Source organism: Medicago sativa, chromosome 6, assembly GCF_051527215.1.
Source record: "Medicago sativa cultivar Bolivia chromosome 6, Bolivia_mono, whole genome shotgun sequence".
NCBI lineage: Eukaryota > Viridiplantae > Streptophyta > Magnoliopsida > Fabales > Fabaceae > Medicago > Medicago sativa.
The window spans coordinates 8,186,272-8,194,517 of NC_140754.1; the positions used below are offsets into that span (position 1 = coordinate 8,186,272).

General features: G+C 34.4%; 1 long non-coding RNA gene across 1 annotated transcript; it reads right to left on the reverse strand.

The window, feature by feature from the left end:
- Positions 1-1,571: 1,571 nt before the first annotated feature.
- LOC146912518 (uncharacterized) lies at positions 1,572-3,993 on the reverse strand. The gene is made up of 4 exons (XR_015016714.1): positions 3,900-3,993; positions 3,720-3,796; positions 3,121-3,373; positions 1,572-1,805 (listed from the first exon to the last, which is right to left on the reverse strand). It is a non-coding gene; the product is annotated as an uncharacterized LOC146912518 (long non-coding RNA).
- Between the last annotated feature and the right edge of the window lie 4,253 nt (positions 3,994-8,246).

The window sequence follows — 8,246 nt, forward strand, 5'->3', positions numbered from 1 at the left end:
TATGTAGGAAATTCTCCCTCTGCGTAGGGATGTAATCGTGTATTATAAATTATTTAGTTGTCATACAAAGCTCCATATAATCTGACGTTCATTTTGAAAAGGAACCTTTATTTTATTTTGTTCTTAAAAGTTTATAACTTGAGTTTAAAAAGGTTTAACTTTATTCTTTCGTTTTCGTTAAAAAAAAAAAACAAAAACAGACACACAATTTTTGGTGCTGAAAACGGGGCCTTACATGCTTCTTCATCATTAATAGTTGATTCCTTACAGCTGGTCGGCCTGATTGAAAATAAAAGTAATTAGTAGTTTTGAAGTGAATGTTTGTATGAAAATTAAAGAGCCACTAGATTCATGGCTCAAAGACATGCATGCAGTCTTCACACATTAAGATAAAAGTGTGAGATGAGTTAAGAGTACCAATTAAGCCAGCCACTAGGTTTGAAAATGATATTATTTAAAGTTTTCTAGGTATATTGAACTTTGCATGATGTTTATTGGAGTAATCGCATTCCTTAACTTCTTTCATCAATGACGAGCACAAAGATATTAGTAACATTTTTTGTGTGTTTGCGGTTGATTATGGATTGTTTTGGGGAGAATGGTGACTTCACTAACTTTTAGTAAGTGTGAAGATTTGTTTTGTTATCATGATGTTAACTCAGAAAATTAATTCCAGTTTCTTTTGAACTTTTGATATATGTGACAGATTGTTATTATTGTTTAGTGGATTTCTTATATTTCAAAATTAAGAAGTCCCACGTAGAATAATTTAGAAAGTTTTTGTTTTGAATTAGTTATGTTCTTGTTACAGAGTTTATGCTTTGAATTGTTCTTTTGTGGTTGATTATAGAACATGTTTTGGGCTAAAAGGTGAATATAGTAAACTTGAGCCTCGTGCTCGTCTGTGTTGTTTTCTTGGTTATGGCACCGAACACAAAGGTTATCGATGTTGGGATCCAATATCCCAGCGTATCCGCATATCTCGTCATGTTGTCTTTTGGGAAGATATAATGTTCTCTTCCTTATCAAAGTTTAAGTCTATCCCGTCTACTTCCACTCCTCTTTTTACTAACCCTGATGTCGATCTTTTTCCTAGTGACACACATGCAGGTTCTGAGACATATGCAGGTTCTTCTAGTGAGCTTCCAACCCCTTCCGATCGATCGTTGGTCTTGAACCTCCCACCATTGAGCTTCCTCCGAGGGTAAGAAATCCACCTCCTTATCTTCGTGATTACCATTGTTATTCCACTATGCTTCACCATCATGAACCACAATCCTATAAGGAAGCCTCCACAGATCCTCATTGGCAGCAAGCTATGCAGGAAGAATTACAGGCATTGGAGAAAACCCACACATGGGACCTTGTTGATCCTCCTTCCGATAAGACTCTTGTATGATGCAAATGGGTGTACAAAATAAAGACTCTTTCTAATGGATCAATCGAGCGTTACAAAGCTCATCTTGTAGCAAAAGGGTTCACTCAAGAGTATGGAATTGATTATGAAGAAACATTTGCCCCTGTTGCCGCATCAACTCTGTTCGAACTCTTCGTGCCTGTAACGCCCACACTAAACTTATCTAGAATATTTAGAATATGCGTTAAATTTAGTACTGGATACATTAAAATTACAATAATAAAAATTTCGACTAAATAAATATATACATCACTGCAGAATCGTACATTTGCTATCTGAATACATGTCTGAAACCATAATAAATAATCTGAACTAGTACGACACGAGCATGTGGAAATATATCATTCAACCTCCTGTATTGTCTCCTTGCCACGTACAACCTGCTGATCTGAAATAAAATAAAAGGGATTGGGGTGAGACGGGATGTCTCAGTGAGTTCCACCTATCCTAGGCTGTAGGCCATCTCAGGGAACCTAGGATCGCCATCTGTCTCTAAGCTCAACCCTTTTTGGGTTCATACAGTTTCTTGATGCATAACTGAGCGATCGGGGGATAACTAGGATCGCTATCTGAAATACTAATGTAATCCTGATACTAATGTTGAAATCATAATCACAATCGTAATTATAAATAAAATGTCTGTCATATTATGTTAGAAATGTTAGCGTTGAACAAACAGTATTATCTGAGTTGATTTTACGGAATAAACCCAGGTGGAGTAACCCCGGAATTTATTCCACTCTGACCGGTAATAATTCCAACTGGCGGGAATCCAACTGACGGGGATACCGGACTCCTCTGATTATTGTGGGGTCATCCTCACGGATAGTGCCCGTTCCAACTGGCGGGAACCTTTCGTATCCAACTGGCGGGATAGCGAAAGCCACAACTTAAACATGTTTTAATATTATAACTTGAACTGATTTCTAATAACTGAGTTAATCCTCAACTCCACTACTGACGGGGAGATAGAGAGGAATAACTTAACTGATTTTCTTTTAATGAAAACATCCTGAAACTAGTAATAAAGACGTAGTGATTCCGTCTTTGTTCTGAAATTAATTCGGATACTAACCTATTCAGGTTCTAGGCATATCGTTGTCATATGCCATTCCTAAAAGGTTATAAAATTTTCCCATATCCTGATAAATTAAAACCCGACTAATTAAGCCGAACATTCATACTTAGAATTCTTTACTTTCCAATAATTGGAAATCTACCCTTGAATAATTTGTTTCAATGGCCATTTTACTCTAAACATTCCTTTACACAAATAAATATATATTATGGTAGTGTATGATTAGAAGATATGCATAATACAATTTCGGCTACATATTCGGCAATAATGAGAATTGGAGTCTTAGCCAAGCCAAACCATTATATTACCTTAAAAGTGTAATTTAATTTAGCTAATAGTCAAAATAAAGTAATAAAATCAAACAATTCTCACTTTACGTAACGTTAGCCGAAATTGCATATTTATTCGTTCTCACGTAAAACTTATCATAATATTTTTCCTCTAACTTCTACATTACCATAATCATATTTATCAACATAAAAGTTATTTTAGAGTACTCTAGCAAGGGTATAAATCTTAATCATATTGTCACTAAATTATGTACTAATGTACTAAATCATATTCTATTATTCTAAAGGCATAATTTAACTACCCAAAGGGAAGTTTTCTAACTAAAGGAACTCACCTTAACATTTTTCTGAAGTCCCGACGCTGCTTAAGTCCCATTTCAGCTCCTGCTATGCCCCATAAGCACTTTTCGCCAAAACAGCTTAAATGCAGCTTATGGCTTCTGTACGCTCCAATTACAGCCCAGACTTCGATCCAAAATCTTATTATGTCTACTAAACATATACATTCAGTTCTGGACCCATTCGTTAACTAAAACTCGCAATTTAGCTTATTCGGCAAAATCTTCGTCTAAACCCGTAAGCATTTTCCTGCAGAATTTACCAAACTTCAATTGTGTTTTCTGAGTTCGTTTCTAATCCAAATCACACGAAATTTATATCCAATTTGAAGGGAATTACGTGCAGAATCTATAAATCCAATAATTACTCAATTATGGATTACACAGCATCATATACGAGTCAATGAAGACCATACAAGTTTCGTCTCAAAATCATGAATTTCAAGTATAATCACTTATAACAACAACTACAACTCAAAATACACCAACAACAACTCATCAAGGCTACTAAACCACTTTTCTATATTAATTTCCTTCAATTCCAAGTTTCTACTTCTAGTCCATTCTCCAAAAATTTAACTTACTAGTAAACTCACCTTAAATGTATAATTCATAAGCTCCTTGTGCATCAACTTGTCACTACCATAATCACTCACAACACAATTTTGCATTCCTATAACATAAACCCAAGTAATATCAACAAAGGAAACATTGGGAGTGGTGGTGATGAATTCGGTCATCATGGAAAGGAGAGGGGAATGAATTTTGTTACTTACCTTGTGATCACTCCACCATGGTTAGTCCAAAAGCAAAATTACAAGTCGGTTCCATGAGATTGGAATGATGATTTTGGAACAACAAAGGGAGAGGGCCGATTGGGACATGGGAGGGAGGAAAGATAATTTGTGAAGCTTGTTCTTAAAATTAATCTCTACAAGGTACCCATTACAACAATTAGCATGATGATTCCATGATGAAAGATGAAATTTTGATGAAGTTTGGATAAGAGAGAGAGCCGAATTTTTGAGAGAGTGGTAGAAGGAAGGAGAGAGTTCTAGAGTGATGGTGAAGAATATAGTAAGAATGAGAAAAATCTAGTCTTGGCCCAATTAAAATAAAAATCTTGAATGGCAAGTTACCAAAATGTCCTTCAAGAGAAAATACACAATTATCTTTCTTTAATTCATAACCACTTAATCCCTCAAGTCCGTTAGAATAGTGTCTGAGATATTTGCCGAATATCATCATACATTTCTCAATAAATAATTAATCCTTCGAAAATTATTTCTGTCTGACATGTTTAACTGATACAACAATCTATTTAAAATTACGCGGGATATTACACTCTACCCCCCTTAAAGAAATTTCGTCCTCGAAATTTAGAGTTTGCATGATAATAAGTGCAAATAATTTCTCTATACTTTCGATCTTAGACTTCCACATAGGTCTATTACCAACTGATTCTCTTTATCCGACTAAATTATCAGTTTCCCTTGTTACATAAAGTCTTCCGACTACCTAGTCATAGATACAACTTACTTGAATTAATATGTTAAACCGATTTCAGGACATGTTTTCCAATCTCATATGTCGAAAAGATTCGATAATAACCTTGCTCATTTCGACAAAATGAAGGGACCTATAATTAAAGGGCTACAAAAAACTTGTTGTAAAGGGGGATTCAATTTTAGCTTGATCATTCAATGACATTATTGGTCATGTGTAAATTTGTTCCACCGTAATTTACAGTATCAGGGATACTCGGTTAAGATTTAAACTAGGTAAAATTGATAGGACCTTGGAGGAATGAAGCATACGAAGAAGGAAAGGCATGATGTGAAGTTTATAATAAATTCTCTTAAGGAAGTATTCAACGCCAATGGTGGCTGGTGGTCAGAAAGAATCAGTTCATAACAGACGTATGTTGGAATCTAAAGTTGAAAGTTGGAGAAATTATTTATACTTATTATCACGTAAACTCTAAATTTCGAGGACGAAATTTTCTTAAGTTGGAGAAATTATTTATACTTATGTTAAAAGTCATTGATATTATTATGGTCACTATTTAGATTTATCTTTGACTTATTGAGCAAAGGATTTGAAATTGAGATTTGGTTGCATATACAACGACATGAGTTTTAAGATGTGGGGAATACGGTTTTGAGATATATGATCTTGAGAATTTTCGATGTTAATATGCGCTCCATTTGGATATGGATTTTACTTGTGATTTATAAAGTAAAGAAATTGAGACGGAGGATTGGATTTTATGTATTTTAGTAGTTGTTTTGATATGTTGTGAAATGCGGTTTTGAAATATACATTTTGAAAGGATTTGATATTAATATGTACGCGATTTGGAATTGGATTTGAATTTGAATTTGGATTTACTTATGATGATAAGTAGTAGGTTTTCAATTGAGTTTTGATGAAGGTATTTTGATATAAGTTTCGTTATGTTGCAAAATATGGTTTTAGACATGTGTTTTAAGAATGAGGTTTTGAAAGTTACGGTTATAATGACGACGACCTAGGTGCACCTAGTATGTGATTTCAATTAGGTAAAGTTACCCCGTTAGATGGAGCCGCCCCTATGGAAAGACCGCCATTAGGAGGAGAGGGCTATCAATGAGAGGTAAACTCCCTAATTGAAAATGTTTTACACTTTGTTTTGAGTCGAGAGAAAAGAGCTATCCGTTAGATGGAGCCGCCCCCATGGAAAGGCCACCATTAGGAGGAGAGGGCTATCAACGAGATGGAGCTAGTTCTCGATTCACCCATTTTGTTTATTTTCACTAAATGGAGTTTTCTATATATTTTTAAAGGTTATTTATCAAGATTTTCGGCAATATATTTTTAAAGGCTTTTATTTTGATTTTCGGCAATTTATTTTAAAGGCTTGTAATGTTATCTTCATGTCTTACGATGTTGGACTTTTCGTTGAAGTATACCTATTTGATTGGAAGTATATACAATGTGTGGATTTTCATGCGTATAAAGGTTTGCGCATTATTAGAATTTTAGACGGTTACTATTTTTGTAATTGACAATAGATTTGATAAAGTAAATAATCGTGCCCTGTGTGTTTCCCTTCTAGTTGGCGGTGGTTGTTGTCTCTCACTAAGTCCTTGTGACTTACCCCTTTTTCTTATATTTTTACAGATTCAAAGTCAATTGTGTAGAAAGCTTCTACCAGGGTTAAAGATCTATCAGTGTCAATCTTTTGGTAGGTTTCCTATGTGTATAAATTGAATGATCAATGCATCTGCAACTATAGGTTGTTTACAAATGTTTTGTTTGAGTTGTACAAACATTTAGTTATGTCGCTTTGAGATTCTAATGGTAACACAAGTATGAGAAAAATGTTATTTGAGATACTGAATGATGAAACAGGTTTTTAAAACAGGATTCATATCTTGGAAATGTTGAATTTACAGAGGAAACTCTGTCGAAATTTCAGTAAATAATTTTTTTTTGAAGTGAAAACCGAATTGGAATTGTTTTTATTTTGTAGTTTGTCAAGATGAATCAGTAGGCTTGCCGGGCTAGAATGTTCTAGTTCGTGCGCCGGTCACGATTAGTGTTTTTGGGTCGTGACAACCTTCTTGTCTGTGAGTTGTGGAATACATTATACACATCCCGAACATAGTGGATTGTAAAGCTAACCAATGCATCTGATATCTTTCGAGTAAATTCCTTGTTCCACATACTCTTTATAAATTGTCTTAGGTTACTCCTACTTGTTTACCTATACTGAATTCTTGAAAAATCTCATACGTTTACTAGAGTAACACTTCTATCGACTTCGTCAACTTTTATCTTGTCTTGGACGGATATGACCTTTGAGTGATCTTTCATGTTATGTCTGGTCCTAATAAAAATTTTACTTCTGAACTGTGCCCCAAATAACGAGGTCTTATAATGATAATCGTACCATACTCTGTATAAGATCGTCCCTACTCTGAGTAATATCTGATGTCAAGTTTATTTCTTCGAAAGTAAGAATTGTTTCAATTTTCTCCGTTAATCAACACATAAATAGGAAAATGTTATTTCTGATATATGTTATGTTTTATATGAATAAACTCAACATGGTGCTACCTCAAACATCTGTTGGAAGTACTAACTGACGAGTACAATCAATAAGTCAGATTTAAATACATAGTGTACTAACTGGCGAGTACATTAAATATATAAATCTTATATGAGAATGGTACACTGACTGGCGAGTACACAATACACGAGGTAGTTGATAGGCGTTTGGCAAGTGCACCAAATACTATCGAAGTAGTAAAAATATCGATCTCACGAGGACTGTTTTAACTTCAATAATTCAATCGCGTTATAAGAATAGGATGTGTAAAAGTTTATTTTGATTTGCCACTAGGCGGTAGATTTGGTTTGATTTTAATTAAATCAAGTAACAGAAAATAAAGATTTGGTTAAGAAAATATGGGAGAGATGAGATCAGATCCGTCGAATCCTCTAAGTTCCCCTAATTGGTCTACTGCACCTATTTGTTATGAACCCTCTTCTAGTTTACGATGATTAACAAATTAGCCCTAATCAATCCCTTGAGTTAGGACCCTCTTCTTAAACTACAGCCCCTAATTCCTTAGGTGGTCTAATAATTCTTAAAGGTTTTACCGAACGTTAACCTATTATCACTAACAAACGATTATCTATTCCTAGACTAACCCTGTTTATTAGAACAATTCAATTAGGTCTAAGTTGAAAGCCATGGTCAGTGGTCATTCATTCTCACGAAATCAAGTTATATGTGATTAAGATATAAAAAACATTAAGAACAATTGAATTGAATAAACTAGAATTGAATTCATAAACAAAATAGAGTTTCACAGCAACATGTGTCAATTAGGGTTACAAAGATTCATCTCGGATCTAATCTCTAAGAGATTTAGCTACTCATAATCGAGTTTACAAATAGCATAATCAATGATTGAAATAAAACATACATGAATTGGTAAAAGGATGAAGAAATCGCCCTTCTAGCCGTCTCCGATGTCTCAAAATCGCCCTTTGCTCTCCAAAATCGTAACTCCTTTTCTTCTAGCTGAGTGCAGTATTTATAGAGTTTTTGGGCCTGACCTAGTCAAAATCGC